Source organism: Schistocerca nitens, chromosome 1 (genome assembly GCF_023898315.1).
Source record: "Schistocerca nitens isolate TAMUIC-IGC-003100 chromosome 1, iqSchNite1.1, whole genome shotgun sequence".
NCBI lineage: Eukaryota > Metazoa > Arthropoda > Insecta > Orthoptera > Acrididae > Schistocerca > Schistocerca nitens.
Window position 1 is genome coordinate 864,447,572 of NC_064614.1, and position 17,034 is coordinate 864,464,605.

The following is a 17,034-nucleotide window of genomic DNA, read 5'->3' on the forward strand; positions in this document are numbered from 1 at the left end:
CTAGCAGCTAAAGCGTCACAGTTAGAAACGTGTCAGACGGAGGATATCCAAATGAGATATTGAAGTTTTTTTTTTTGACAAATTCTTACAGAATGAGTAATGAGCAACCCTTGATTTAAATAAAGATATGTGATATTCAAAAAACTCTCTGAGTGACAGGAACTGTTCGAGGTCTAATATTGTGCTTACCTTCCATATCCTTTGGAGAACCGTTGTTTGAGATCAGATGCTGTTGGATAGTGCATAGTCGACCTCGAGAGACTGCGTGAAAAGCCTGCAGCCTTCCTATGGACAAGTAACTTCTTGTAGTAGCATCAGCAATCACTCGGACTTTATAATAGAAGTAAATGTTGTCGGCAAAAAGAGATACTGGACAGTGAATCTGTGCCATCACCATCACGTGCTCCCTCTTCACGCACTATTTGGAGTTATTTTCTGCGTTTCACACTATCAACAGTTACAAGACAGCCAAATAGAAGTCTTGTGTATTTTTTTGATTTCACTCTATAGATCTCTGAGAGAAGCTGTTGTCTTTGTTCAGTTGTTGTCGTTTGAAAGCACCGAAGTTTTTTGCATCTGCAACCAAAGGGAGACGAGGTCAGGTCACGTGCACACCTACCCCTCAGAGAACCAGATGGAAAAATTTACTGGTGGAAGTAAAGAATATAAAAAGCGTTTACTTGCAGTCATCTCCAAAAACTATGGTGGGAACACTTGTGCCGACGTTATTCGTGTGTTCTTCACCCATCAGCTTCTTCTCTTTCTGTGTTTAAAGTCCCCTTTCTTTCTTGACGTTTCTGCTTTTTAGGCCACTTCGGAATTCATTAAGAACCCCAGACACTGAACTGTCACTTGCCAAAGAGTAGACTGAAACAATCTACAAAACACTACGATGGCGACAATGAACATTGGGGTTGCATTGTTGCTTACTTTCACATAAAAATCGTCCTTGTCAAATGACACAGGCTGTTTTTGTCAGAAATTATTTTGAAAAAGGCTCCTTGCTTGAAAAGTTTGCTGGAATGCCGTGTGTTCCTGCCACCTTGTTGTTCTTTAACTTCCTCATTGTTGTTCTAACCTCGTCTAAATTAGGTGGGCCCCACGTTATTCTCTGAGTCTTCTTCCTCCTGTATTTCTGTTGGTTTCTTGGTAAGACTGGTCTCGAATTAAGGAGTTTATCAAAGTAGAGACGCCATCTCTCACGTATCTCCTTGTCTTCACTTACAATTTCGCCATCCTCATCTTTTATCAAACTTGTTCTGCCCTTGAAAGATTTCTGTGCCTTATTCGCCTCCCTATAAAATTTCCTTGCCTCATTTGCATTTCTTAGAAGCTCCATTTCTTCATCCACTCCCTCTTTCTCCTTTGATGGTTCCTTTTTTCAATTCTCCGTTTTCCTTCATATTCTTCCAGTATGCTTCTGGTACAGTGAGATTGTAATATCCTTCTGTATGTTTCATTTTTTTCATTTGTTACCGTTTCACGTTTGGCATCAAACCATGCTGTTCTTGTTTGCCTTATGCTGTTCCCAAGTATCTCGCTTGCTACTATCTGCATTGTCTTTTTTATCTTTTCCCATTTATCTTCAATGTTGTTATATTCTCTAGCATTTTCAAGGGCCTGGATTATTCTCTCCTGGTATCGTTCCCTTGCTTCACCTGATTCTAAAGCTGTGATGTTACATTTCTGTGTCCTGGACCAAGTTCCTTTCACTGCTTTGGGTATTCTTGCCCTCAACCATGCCCAAATTAGGAAGTGTCTGTATTTGGACCTCTTAAACTCTTGACACCCAGTAAGTCCGAACTGATAGTTCCTTTCGCTAAGTTGAGGTTGGATTGTCGTCTGCTTTCACAGAAAAATAGTCCTTGTCAAACGACATAGGCTGTTTTTGTCAGAAATTATTTTGAAAAAGGCTGTTTTCGTCGAACCATCACATTTTTGAACTGCAGTAACTTGGCACAAGGGATCTTTCTGCCATATCTGATTAAAACAAGTATTGACAAGGGTTGTGTTTGTTATCAAGTCTTCGATTTAGACAAGATATCTGTATTGTGGGAAAAATGAAAAGTGTGAGGTCATCCACTCGAATCCGTCGAATGTCGAATCAACTAAACACCTACGCATTCAAATTACGAATAACTTAAAGTGGAACATTCACATACATAATGTTGTGGGGAAGGTGAACCAGAGACTGCATCTTAACGCAGAACACTTAGAAAATGCAATAGGTGTACTAAAGAGACTGCCTATACTGTACCTGACCGTCCGCTTCTGGGTTAGGAAGCAATGGTCGCCGAGGAAACGGAAGAGGCAACGCCGTACTCCTGATGAGTCCGTCAATCGGAAGTCTGCACAGGACGTTGACCCTGCTACTGATGGTGCGCTGTCCTCTGACGCCCTGACATCTGACGACACGACGTCCTTCCCTGTCTCCATCTCCAGTCAGCGTCCACCCCCAGACACCGACCTGCCTGCCTGCGTCGGAAGCGGTTGCCTCCCTTTCTGTGTCTGAGCTACCTGTGGGCCCACCTCTGCTAATGTTCCACTGAACTGGCCCGGTGACACGTCTGTCTCCTGGGCAGACGACGTCGATGCTGAGGATGGACATTCTGGAGGTATACAGAATGATGGACCCCACTTAGTGGGGTCGGCTCCCTCCCCATCACAGTGTTGAAACCGTCCATGGGGGACTAACAGAGTGTTCCCTGTGCTTCCCCCATGTTTAAATCGCCTGTTCTCCTGGCGATGGCAGCTTTCCAGACTTATCACATAGCCACGGTCAATATCAACACTATCTGCGTACACCACAAACTGGTTTTACTCTATGACATGCCGTATGACGCAGATGTTGACGTAGCTCTCCTTCAGGAGATGTATGTTGCACATGTCTCTCATGCTTCCCCATCTGGCAGTAGGATGGCGATCTTCTTACGTGACGGTATCCTTGCTGATGCAGTTGCCTATCTCCCTGATACCAGAGGTATGCTCTCATGCTTAGTGGGGTCAGCATCGTCAATGTCTATGCGCCATCTGGTTTTGGTCACCGCCATGAACATTCCACTTTCTTCTCAGAGACAGTCATGCCTCTGTTCCTGGGCTTTTAGGATGCATTGATCATGGGAGGCGATTTCTACTGCACCCAGGCATCCAAAGACCAACTACAACGTCATTCTCTGTGCGGGTCACTTGCGACAATTCTCCAGCACCTCGGCCTATTAGATCCTTGGGAGCATGTTCATGGCGATCATCTGGGGATTACGCATTTCACTAGCCAATCTTCCAGCCGACTTGATCGTGTTTACATCTCTCACAATATTACTAGTTGGGTGCAGGCTGCTAAATTTTGGCCAATTGCGTTCTCTGACCATGACACATATATCTGAGTGATTAATCTCTGCCGCCAAAGCGTGTTGTGTGGCCGTGGACTATGGAAACTGATCATCTACGTCTACATCTACATCCATACTCTGCAAGCCACCTGACGGTGTGTGGCGGAGGGTACCTTGAGTACCTCTATCGGTTCTCCCTTCTATTCGAGTCTCGTATAGTTCGTGGAAAGAAGGATTGTCGGTATGCTTCTGTGTGGGCTCTAATCTCTCTGATTTTATCCTCATGGTCTCTTCGCGAGATATACGCAGGAGGGAGCAATATACTGCTTGACTCTTCGGTGAAGGTATGTTCTCGAAACTTTAACAAAATCCCGTACCGAGCTACTGAACGTCTCTCCTGCAGAGTCTTCCACTGGAGTTTATCTATCAACTCCGTAACGCTTTCGCGATTACTAAATAATCCTGTAACGAAGCGCGCTGCTCTCCGTTGGATCTTCTTTATCTCTTCTATCAACCCTATCTGGTATGGATCCCACACTGCTGAGCAGTATTCAAGCAGTGGGCGAACAAGCGTACTGTAACCTACTTCCTTTGTTTTCGGATTGCATTTCCTAAGGATTCTTCCAATGAATCTCACTCTGGCATCTGCTTTACCAACGATCAACTTCATATGATCATTCCATTTTAAATCACTCCTAATGCGTACTCCAGATAATTTATGGAATTAACTGCTTCCATTTGCTGACCTGCTATTTTGTAGCTAAGTGATAAGGGATCTATCTTTTTATATATTCGCAGCACATTACGCTTGTCTACATTGAGATTCAATTGCCGTTCCTTGCACCATGCGTCAATTCGTTGCAGATCCTCCTGCATTTCAGTACAATTTTCCATTGTTACAACCTCTCGATACACCACAGCATCATCTGCAAAAAGCCTCAGTGAACTTCCGATGTCATCCACAAGGTCATTTATGTATATTGTGAATAGCAACGGTCCTATGACACTCCCCCGCGGCACACCAGAAATCACTCTTACTTCGGAGGACTTCTCTCCGTTGAGAATGACATGCTGCGTTCTGTTACCTAGGAACTCCTCAATCCAATCACACAATTGGTCTGATAGTCCATATGCTCTTACTTTGTTCATTAAACGACTGTGGGGAACTGTATCGAACGCCTTGCTGAAGTCAAGAAACACGGCATCTACCTGTGAACCCATGTCTATGGCCCTCTGAGTCTCGTGGACGAATAGCGCGAGCTGGGTTTCACACGACCGTCTTTTTCGAAACCCGTGCTGATTCCTACAGAGTAGATTTCTAGTCTCCAGAAAAGTCATTATACTCGAACATAATACGTGTTCCAAAATTCTACAGCTGATCGACGTTAGAGATATAGGTCTATAGTTCTGCACATCTGTTCGACGTCCCTTCTTGAAAACGGGGATGATCTGTGCTCTTTTCCAATCCTTTGGAACGCAACGCTCTTCTAGAGACCTACGGTACACCGCTACAAGAAGGGGGGCAAGTTCCTTCGCGTACTCTGTGTAAAATTGAACTGGTATCCCATCAGGTCCAGCGGCCTTTCCTCTTTTGAACGATTTTAATTGTTTCTCTATCCCTCTGTCGTCTATTTCGATATCTACCATTTTGTCATCTGTGCGACAATCTACAGAAGGAACTACAGTGCAGTCTTCCTCTGTGAAACAGCTTTGGAAAAGACATTTAGTATTTCGGCCTTTAGACTGTCATCCTCTGTTTCAGTACCATTTTGGTCACAGAATGTCTGGACATTTTGTTTTGATCCACCTACCGCTTTGACATAAGACCAAAATTTCTTAGGATTTTCTGCCAAGTCAGTACATAGAACTTTACTTTCGAATTCATTGAACGCCTCTCGCATAGCCCTCCTCACACTACATTTCGCTTCGCGTAATTTTTGTTTGTCTGCAAGGCTTTGGCTATGTTTATGTTTGCTGTGAAGTTCCCTTTGCTTCCGCAGCAATTTTCTAACTCGGTTATTGTACCACGGTGGCTCTTTTCCATCCCTTACGATCTTGCTTGGCACATACTCATCTAACGCATATTGTACGATGGTTTTGAACTTTGTCCACTGATCCTCAACACTATCTGTACTTGAGACAAAACTTTTTTGTTGAGGTACTCTGTAATCTGCTTTTTGTCCCTTTTGCTAAACAGAAAAATCTTCCTACCTTTTTCTAATATTTCTATTTACGGCTGAAATCATCGACCCAGTAACCGCTTTATGATCACTGATTCCCTGTTCTGCGTTAACTGTTTCAAACAGTTCGGGTCTGTTTGTCACCAGAAGGTCTAATATGTTATCGCCACGAGTCGGTTCTCTGTTTAAGTGCTTAAGGTAGTTTTCAGATAAAGCACTTAAAAAAATTTCACTGGATTCTTTGTCCCTGCCACCCGTTATAAATGTTTGAGTCTCCCAGTCTATATCCAGCAAATTAGAATCTCCACCCAGAACTGTAAAATGGAGGGGAAATCTACTCGAAATATTTTCCAAATTATCCTTCAGGTGCTCAGCCACAACAGCTGCTGAGCCAGGGGCCCTATAGAGACATCCAGTTACCATATCTGAGCCTGCTTTAACCGTGACCTTCACCCAAATTATTTCAATTTTTCGGATCTCCGTCAATTTCCTTCGATACTATAGCACTTCTTATCGCTGTAAACACGCCTTCCCCTTCACTGTCCAGCCTGTCTCTGCAGTATATATTCCAATCTGAGTTTAGGATTTCATTACTGTTTACGTCTGGTTTCAGCCAACTTTCTCTCCCTAGTACTATACGGGCATTGTGACCGTTTATTAATGAGAGCAGTTCTGGGACCTTTCTATAGGCGCTCCTGCAGTTTACTGTTAGCACATTAATATTGTTATTCCCTGTTGCATTTTCCCTACTCCTACCTTGCTGCGTCTCAGGAGGCGTCTTGTCGGGCCTAGGGAGGGAATTCTCTAACCTAAAAAACCCACATGTGCACTCCACACGTACTCCGCTAACCTTGTAGCCGCTTCCGGCGTGTAGTGCACGCCTGACCTATTCAGGGGGACCCTACATTTCTCCACCCGATAGCGGAGGACGAGAAATTTGCACCCCAGATCTCCGCTGAATCGTCTGAGCCTCTGGTTTAAGCCTTCTACTCGGCGCCAAACCAGAGGACCGCGATCGGTTCTGGGAACGATACTACAAATAGTTAGCTCAGATTCCACCGCGCAAGCGAGGCTTTCCGCCTTCACCAATTCCGCCAACCGCCTGTACGAACTGAAGATGACCTCTGAACCCAGATGGCAGGAGTCATTGGTGCCGACATGAGCAACAATTTGCAGTCGGGTGCACCCAGTCCTCTCTATCTCCGCCGGCAGGGCCTCCTCCACATCTCGGATGAGGCCCCCTGGCAAGCAGAGTGAACACTGGCCTTCTTCCCCGACCTTTCCGCTATTTCCTTAAGGGGCTCCATCACCTGCCTAACGTTGGAGCTCCCAATAACTAATAAACCCCTCCCCCCGTGTGCCTGCTCGGACCTTGTTGAAGGAGCGGCCACATGTCCACTCACAGGCAGAGCGGGCGATGCCATACGACCAGCCTCCACATTGACCCTCTGCCTCGTGCTTCGCGAACGCCCCTGAACCCCCCACTCCCCTTGGGAAGAGGGTGGCCCAACCGCGCCCGGTACCCGCGAAGATGTCTCGACAGCAGGGACAGTGGGTGAAGCATGTAACACCTGGGGTGTACCATGCGACGCACCAGACTCCCCACTGCCGCGACACTCCGAGGCAGCAGCCTGAAGACGGCTGACCGCGGCCATCAACACATTCAGCTGTTTGCGAACAGTGGCCAGCTCTTCCTGCGTCCGTACACAGCAGTCACACATCATGATCCACCTTACTTCAGCAGACTGCTGGCACCTCATTGAAACCACGTGGGCAGCTCGTCGTGGACACCCTGATCCTTATCAGACTGCCATGTCATGGTGTGTGCTCTGTGCAAAGCCTGCTCTCCGCAAGGCCTTGATTGGTCATGGAAGGTAGGTTGCAGCGTGGTGGCGATGGGCTCAGGAATTGTATTTCTCCATTCTCTTGGGATGTACTATGATGCTGTATTCGAAAGAGCGCCAGGCGATGGCGAACTGTGCCAAGGTACAGCTCACATCCCTCTCTCGCTGCCACCTTGAAGAAGCTATGCTCAGGGTGGACACACACAATGTGTTAGTGCAAGATGGTCCATCTGTGTATAATTTCATAGTGGAACGACACCACCATCCCTGCCCTCCATGCACATCATGCTATGCTGTACTCTGAGCAACGTCACCACCCTGTCAGCATTACGGCAGACTCTCCTTTGGCTCGGTTCCCATGGATGCGACCATGAATCTGATTCCTAACATCGCGGAGGACGAAGTCCATGATGCTATCCAGGTGGGTCTTATGAACAGGTCACCTGGCCCTGACAGCAAAAAATGTGTTCAAATGTGTGTGAATTCCTAAGACATCAAACTGCTGAGGTCATCGGTCCCTAGACTTACATACTACTTAAACTAACTTATGCTAAGAACAACACACTTACCCATGCCCAAGGGAGGACTCGAACCTCCAGTGGGTGTGGCCGCACAGTCCGTGATACGGCGCCTCAAACCGCATGGCCACTCCTCAAGGCGCCCTGACAGCCTCCCACTGGAATTTTATAGGACATTTCATCCGATTCTGGCGGCAGTATGGACGGAAATTTGTCAGGAACTTATGTCAACTTTCGTGCCAGTTCCAGACGATTTCCTCGATGGTTTCCTCGATGGTTTCCTCATTCTCATCCACAAGCCTTGGGGTACCTCACGGATATGTGATTACCACCCCTTGATGTTACTCAACAGCGATATGAAGATCTTCACCCAACTGTTGGCTGTGCAACTTAAATGGACAGCTCGGTACGTGGTTTCCCCCTATCAAACTTGTTTTGGAGGTACCAATAACATCCGTACTGCTCTCTGCCACTATCGGGACATAATCGGTCTTGCTTATGCTCGTCATATGTGTGGGCTTTTGGGAGCTCTTGACTTCAGTCAGGCATTCGATCGAGTTGATCACGACTTCTTGGAAGGGGTGCTCCGCAATAAGGGCTACCCTGATACTACCGTCGACGTTGTAATGCGTCTCCTTCGTGAAGCCAAGTCTCGTGTACTCTACAATGGCCATCTTACTCCTCCCATCTCGATCCGTCGATCAGTGCGTCAAGGCTGCCCGCTCTCTACCCTGTTGTATGCATTCGCCATGGAACCATTGCTATGCAGCCTCCGTCAATGCCTTTCTGGGATGTCTCTCAGTGACCATGTATTCAGCTGCACTGCATATGCAGACGATCTCGTCATCGTTCTTCGTAGTGGTGCTGAGGTGACGGAGTCAGTGGCATGGGTTGCCACCTACGGCGAAGCTTCCAGTAGCTGCCTTAACATCCGCAAATCGAGCGCCATGGCTCTGGCAGGGGCAGCTTCTGAGGTAGTGCCGTTGTGCCGTGGCACCAATTCTATCATAAAAGAAAGAAAGAGAAATCTATCCGAAATGCGCATGAAACATTGTTTTGGAGTATGTATTTTCTTATCTGAAGACGTACGTTTTGCCGCGTGCGCTCTCGCGATAGTTTACTGAAGCCTGGAGCCAACTGTAGAGTGGCGCCGTCTGTCTTCATAAGCGCTGTGTGAAAAGCACGGCCATTGGTTTCTCCACGCTTCTTAAGGCGGAGGTGGAGCCACAGCTACTTTGACTCAGAGCTTTACATTCCTTCTGCCAGAGAGCAGTAAAGTACAGGACCTATAGAAACACAATCTGCCATCTAGCGATCATATTAGAATACATCGGGGCACAGATTTCTTGTAATCCAGTTTTACAGTCTTTCTGCAAGTTAATGCTAATGCATTCCTACACGCTAATTAATGCTTAATTAAATCGAATACAGAAATAAAACACTACAACCTCGTTATAAATAGCTATATGTATTTTCAATATAATTATTCTCTTAAATTTTGAAACTAAGAGGCATTATACCAATATTGGTATATCTCACAACAGCATGGCTATTGCTACAGAACAACAAAACTGATCACCACATGTTGAGCAAAGGAGTAGTGTTTCTGTTTATACTCGTTACGTTCGTGAAACACAGTTGTGTACAAACACGCTGTAGTTATTGCGAGGTCAGGTAATAGACCGTCAGGTAATAGACCGTAAGGGAAAAATCAGTTGACTGTAAAAATAGCATACATGAACAAAGTAAAAGAGTTATTAAAAACGACATTTAGCGACAGGACATTCTGATAAAAAATACTATGTCGGCAACTCCTGGATCTGAATCTGTAGTGTCCGCAGCTCGTGGTCGTGAGGTAGCGTTCTCGCTTCCCGCGCCCGGGTTCCCGGGTTCGATTCCCAGCGGGGTCAGGGATTTTCTCTGCCTCGTGATGACTGGGTGTTGTGTGCTGTCCTTAGGTTAGTTAGGTTTAAGTAGTTCTAAGTTCTAGGGGACTTATGACCACAGCAGTTGAGTCCCGCAGTGCTCAGAGCCATTTTGAAGTTCATGACATGGAACATTTCCCAGAGTTCAAGGCAAAGATTTGTGATCAGACATGACTGTGTTTCAGTAACTGAAACATTTGATCATTAGTTCGCACGTATGAAGACTGAGTTCGATTAATTAGTCCTGATGACCATAGATGTTAAGTCCCATAGTGCTCAGAGCCATTTGAACCATTTGAATCTGTAGCAGCAAACAAAATCTCAGTCCAGAAATTGGCCAAAAGAAGAAATGGATTTGTAGTTGTGAAGAAAGCAACGCTGTTTTTTGTTTTCCTTGTGTGTTATTTGGGGGAGATGTTCATTGGTATAAGACTGGAATAACTGATATCCGGCATATATAGTCTAAAATGAAAGTACATGAAATGTCAAAGCGATATATGAATAATGTGCTTAGTCTTTCATTTCTAGGGGAAACCAACATTCAGTAGAAATTAGATTCGCAATATAGACGAACAATTGATAGGCACAACAAACGTGTAGAAAAGAATATACAGTATATACAGGGTGGAAAAAATTTGTGTCACGAAATTTTCACCCTGGATAGCTGATGCCAGCAGAAACCAAAATTACTAATGTTGAGTAGGTCGACATCGCACAATTTTTAAACTATGGAAACTTGGCGCCACGCGCTCCGATTGGCCGCGGGATTTCCCTGTTGCCAGATGTTCTGGACAATGCATGACCATGAATGCTTTATCTGCCGGAGATCGCGATGTATCCAAGGTGGCCAGCACGCTACCACCGAGCGTGCAGGGGGCCTGGGGTCGACTACACGAGGGTCTAGACACATCCATTGTAGTTTCATGACAAGATGTACCGGGAACAAACCTATCAACAGCTCTTAGTTCGCGTACGGAAGTCTTTTACAAATTGTGTCGGCCTTGAAAAGGGCATTTTTTGTAGCTAGAATATTGTTTACTTAAAGCAGGTGCTCGAAATGGCGACCCTCTGATGCGATAAAAACTCATTAACATCGAACGGTGTTTTGCCAAACTGTTTCAAAGATTCCTGGCATTGCCCAGATGTTGAATGTGATCCATTAATTCCTCTTCGTTTGTAGTTGATTCACTTCTGGGTGGGTGAACTAGAACCTTGAAGAATCCCACAGGAAAAAGTCCAGTGGCATGAGGTCTGGTGATCACGGGGGCCATGTCCTGCAAGCACTCTGCCAATTACCCGGCCGTCGAAGGGTTCATTTCAATATTGACGCACAGCACGACTGTTATGTGCGGCCGCCCCATCATGCTGCAACCACACGTGTAGCCGTATGTCCAGGGAACATCTTCCAGCAGGCCTGGTAAGTTGAGCAGGTATACGGACCAGGCCGATCAGATGGTCACCTACAATGCCTGCCCAAATGTTGAGCGGAATTCGTTCCTGGTGTCCATGGACGTACGTGACGATAGGATTTCCCCTTGCCCAGTAATGAACGTTTCGAGTGTTGTAAAGGCCATTCCAATGGAAGGTGCACTCGTCGGTAAGCAACACAATGGCAGGGACGTCGGGATCTCGTGCAACACGTCGCAGAAACCATCGGCAAAACCCTAGCCTGTGTTCATAGTCCACCACAGGACTTAGGTCTTGGACAGGGTGGAAACTAAATGGATGCTGGCCGTCATCATTCAGAATCTCCCAGACTAACCGATGAGTGACCCCCATGTCGTGTCCAACGGCTCGAGTACTTGTCTTCGGTGCTACCTCGAAGCGCTCAAGAGCTGTCTCTTCAAATCAGCATCCCGTAGTGTTCGAGGTCTTCCAACATCAACATGATATCCTGCTAACGAGCCTGTTTCGCCAAGTCGCCAGTGAATTGCTGTAAGCGTTTGCAGGTGTGGAAGGCGTCTTGCTGGGTACCTCTCCTCATACAACAGTCGAGCTTCATGCTTCAAATCAGTGCTGTGCCGCAATGCTTACTGTACGACTAAATCGCAGATGACCTGTGTACTCCGAAGCGAAGTTTACGTGTGAGTGCCTCTGACGTAAGGTGGAGACCTATTCGACACGTGTGTATCACATTGGGGCACTGACGGGTCGAGGTACGTTTGTATGTGTGAACCGACAACCATAGCGCTGCCCATCAACCGACGAACGGCAACAGGGCAATCTCACAGCTAATTGGAGCGCGTGCAGCCAAGTTTCCGTAGTTTAAAAATCGTGCGTTGTCGATCTGCACAACATTAGTAATTTTGGTTTCTACTGGCATCAGCTATCCAATGTTAAAATTTCGTGACACCATTTTTCTCCACCCTGTATACTGAATTTAATTATAAACTGTATTCGGGTCTGTGGTGGTTTCGAAATGGCTCTCAGGGGCCACGATCAATCCGATGCCTCTCAAAATAAGGGGGTTTTTCGCGAGCTAATTCAGTTCAGCGCGGAACTGGATAAAGATCTTCAAGGTCATCTCATTCAAGCATCAGCGTTCAAAGGCATTTTTGAGACTGTTTAGAACGAATTACTGCAATGCAATTTGTAAGTGTACCATGAAGAAGTTACTAAAGAAATAAAACGTGCCCATTATGTTGCAATAATCCCGGATGAAAGCATAGATGTGCCATGTGAATTTCAATTGGTTATTGTTTTACGTTTTGTTGAGAGAAAATCAGTTGAAAGATTTTGGAACTTCGTTGATCCAGAAAGTCAGAATGCTCATACTCTAACTGAGAGTATTCTAAAAGAAATTTAACCATTAATTGGAGATGATTGAGCAAAACTAATAGCTCAGAGTTACGATGGTGGAAACGTTATGAGTGGTAAGTGGAACAGGGTTCAGAAATTAATTAAAGACAAATATCCAAATGCAAACTACAGCCATTGTTATGCGCATCAGTTCAGCCTTATGTCTACGGCAGCCTTTGTTAACAGCAAAGCCCGCATCTTTTTTGCACACTTTTCAGTTAATTCTTCCTTCTTTTCTAACTCGCCACAGAGATCAAAAGCGTTGCATAGCATTATCCAAAAAAGCTTGCCCCGTGTGTGTGACGAGATGGAATTACCAATCGCGAGTAGTAGGAGATGTTTTTGAAAACATGGATAAATCTTATTATTGTTACGGAAGTCACTGGAACAAGTAAGAGCAAAAAACCATCTTCTATTTAAAAAGCTTGTGAACACAAACAAAGACTGCAACATAACGAATTCATTTTCTGGCTATCATTTTTCTATAAGATAATGTCTCACGCAGACATAGTTTTTAATCAGCTTCAAAAGAAGATGACCGAACCGACCACAACAACGCAAGACAACCAGAACTTGAAGTGATAATGCAAAACATCAGAGATGACATTGACTCCATCCTTAACGAGATTAGTTTCGAAAATGACGGAACGATGCCTGCCAAGAGGCCACGGATTCCTGATGGGCATAAAAAAGAGATGCTTTGGAAGTGTGCGATGCCGTCCTTTCTGAAATAAAATTATATTTTCAGCTCACTGAACACGTCATTGCAGCCAACTAATTCGATGTAAATCAGTTTGAAAAATACATCACAGATTTTCCAGAGTTTTGAAACTGCTAATCATGCCGCCTATCTCGACATTAGAAGCTGATCGGTGCTTTTCAATGCTCAAGAGAATTAAAACGTTCCTAGGAAACACCATGAAAGAGGTAAGACTGAGTGCCTTAGGGATGCTATCCTGTGAAAAGTCACTTGTGTGTAAAATTGAACATTTCAATCTGAGATGACAGATTTATTTGCCAACAAGAAGGAGCGACGAATCGAATTACAATATCGTTCCTACTAATTATTTTGAAGCTGTCTTCCCAAAGTCATGGAGTTGCTGCTTTTGTGAGTACAATGCTTTTAGTTTTATATGTTGGTGACTTGATAAAATGTGCTTCGCAAAATCCACATTACAAGTTCGAGTAATTAATACATGCTCTATTATTTCTCGTACTGGCACTCATGCTGTAGCGGACACTATTCTGGCAATTGGCCGCGAACGTAAAACGAACCCGTTTTGGCTGCCTAGGGAAGAAGAGCGGTGTGGGGGGATAAGCCACACCCCCTTCTCACAGGGGTGGCAGCCTACGTCCGTGTCCTATGTTCCTGGGAAGGCAGAACCGATGCAATACTGGACAAATGGATGGCTGATTCCATCTGCTGTTATGAGAGTCATATTCGAACCCTGTGACAGAGAAAGACTGCTCTCTACATACATTTCAAAATAAGAAAAGGAAATAACCAGTAAGCACAACTCAGAGCAAAGCGAAGCACATAAATCATTTGGTAAGAGCTAGAGCGCAATTGTTAGCTGATGTTGTCGTTACGTGATAGTTCAGGCCCGATCTCCACCGGTATTTTAAGCAGCTACACATCAAAACTCCCCCTGCTTACGACTGCCACGTAAAAGTGACCGAACATGCCCTGTGAGGAGTGAAGAACTGCGCTGTTGATATGTGTGCACGTATGAGCATTTGTGTGTGCGAGAGATATTTTCGGAGTTAGTGTTAACGTCTTACATCTCATGCAGACATGCGAAAAAGATAGCTAAAGCAAACTCTCTCTCTCTCTCTCTCTCTCTCTCTCTCTCTCTCTCTCTCTCTCTCTCTCTTTCTCCCTCCCTCTCTCTCTCTCTCTCTCTCTCTCTCTCTCTCTCTCTCTATGTGTGTGTGTGTGTGTGTGTGTGTGTGTGTGTGTGTGTGTGTGATCACTTGTTATCATGTTCTCCGGGTATATCAATTTCTTCCTGTGCATAAGAAGGGCTCTGTTGTAATAAGTGTTTATTTTTGTTCCTCTATACGTTTTGTTTGATACGAGGGCTATTCCGAAAGTAAGGTCCGATAGGTCGCGAAATGGAAACCACGGTAAAAATCAAAAATGTTTTATTTGCAACAGTTAGATAGACCTTGCAGCTACTTATCTCCATAGTCGCCGACCCGACTTAGACGTGTATCGTAGCGTTGTACCAACTTTCCCATACCCTCGCTATAGAAGGCAGCCGCCAGTGCTCTCCGCCAATTCTCTACGCTGGCCTACGGCTCGTTGTCTTGTGCCGAAATGTTGTCTTCATAACCAGCGGTTCGTGTGACCTGAGCTGAAACTCAGAGGGAGACAATTACGGGCTGTATTGTGGGTAATCTCACATTTCCATTTGAAAACGATGCAGGAGCATCTTCATTGCCCCTGCAGAATGCGGCTGAGAATTGTCTTGAAGACGAAACAGCACGTCAGTTATGTAATGTTAGCTGCATAGCTTCAGGGGAAATTTCTCACCAGGCCCCCGTACTTGGCGGCAGACACTATTTTCTAGACATCTTTACGCACTCACTGCGAGCTCAAAAATGAGAAGAGCGACGTGATGCTAACTGGGGTTATACTAGAGACACTACCCAACACATCTGTGCAAAGCTTTATCGGATTTTCATAGTCGTTTCCATTTCGTGACCGATCGGACCTTACTTTCGGAATAGCCCTCGTATAATATCTTATGAAATACATGAATTATCGACAAGATTCCGTAATATGTTCGATGCTACCAAACTAAGTTTTATTGGCACCACCAATGGAATACCTCAGCGGCCGCCACTAGCTATAGGTGCGGGACTTCCTGCGGACAGTGCTGCTCCTTTGCGTGTAGCTGATACTGTACGATGCTTAGGACTCGATTTCGCAAGTGATGTGCGGCAGACAATTGCCCTCAACTGCCGACTTCTACTTAAACAACTACGAGCTGGGCTCTTAGATAACCGTTTGCGAGCACTCGATCTTCTGCAATGCCCAAAATACGTAAATGTATATTTGGCGTCTCGTATCCCCCACGTGGCACAGACACTTCCTATTGCGCCATCAATGGCCAGCCGCATGCTAGCGGTATTGGGTTCGTTTGTTGTCAGGGCTTGCTGTTCAAGATAAGGTACGAAACCCTGACCCTCCCGCTGTGCAGGGGCGGTTTAGGTCTGAATCATGTGCCTGACAAGAGTGGTAGCCCTTTTCGTTGGCTTTCACATCACGTTGTGATGCCGTAGTCCTACGTGCCTTACAAGGCTACTGCTGGAGGCCCTTGCACCACACTCTCTCTCAGTACCTATCCTACTTTCATAAGTCCCGCTACTCTTCTTTTATTTTCGCCAGTTTTCCCTTGAACTGAGCTACTTCCGTACTGTGATACTGCCCGCGCAATTGACATCCACGAAGGCGATCCATGGTTTCCTTCAGCAACACAGGTCACCGAATGTGGTTGAGGGGAAGCTTCCCCACGTCGACTGGCGTGCCGTTTGGCGATCGGTGTCCGCTCCTTATCTTCACACTGACGTTCAGTCTGCATGGTACCTTACTGTCGGTGGGAAGCAAGTACGCCGTTCACGCCATCAAAGGATTCACCTCGCAGACACTCTGTTGTGTGTGACTGTGATGTTACGGACACAAGACGAGCGCCGTCTGGGGTGCAGATTGGCGAGAGGTGTCTGATTCTCTGTGCGACAGATGTTGTCCCTAATTACCTCTGCGACTCCTCATCAGATATTTACTCAAGTGCTCCTCTTTCCAGAAGCGGGATACTTCCGGCAATCAAAGACGAACTCTGTGAAATGGATCTGTGGACACGCAGCACACTACTTGTTTGCAGATAGCGTGAAAAGTATCCTCGGCTTTTGGCAGTTCCTTAACGAACGCCATTCTGCAATTGTCCACAATCCGAAATACAGGCAATTTTTCTCCAATTTCCTCTGTAGTGTCTTCCTTAACCCATCCCCGAGCTGGGGTGTTCCTGTCATGAAGAGCTGATCCCTGCCTCTTCCACTCTTGGAACCGATATATTCACTTGTAATCGGAATGCTCTTCTCGGAAAAACTTTACGTTAATAGCCTCAATTAGTCTGACGCCATGCTGTACCCTCCTCCTCGTGTCGCACCAGTTTCCTGATATGCTCGGCGTTATTAACGACAAAAATAAATAAATAACAATAAAAACAAAACAATGAAAAGACAAATAAATAAATATTGTTCAATGTACCTCTATTCCATGTTCCTTGCGCTTTCCTTGGTTCCTGGAGGGTGGGAACGGGACATGGTGGCCAGGCCTCGGGTTGTGACCCATGCCCACTTTGCCCCCACCCCTCCTTTGGGTGCCAGGAAAGTTCCTTTAAAAAAAAACTGTTTTTTTTTTCACTGTATACAAG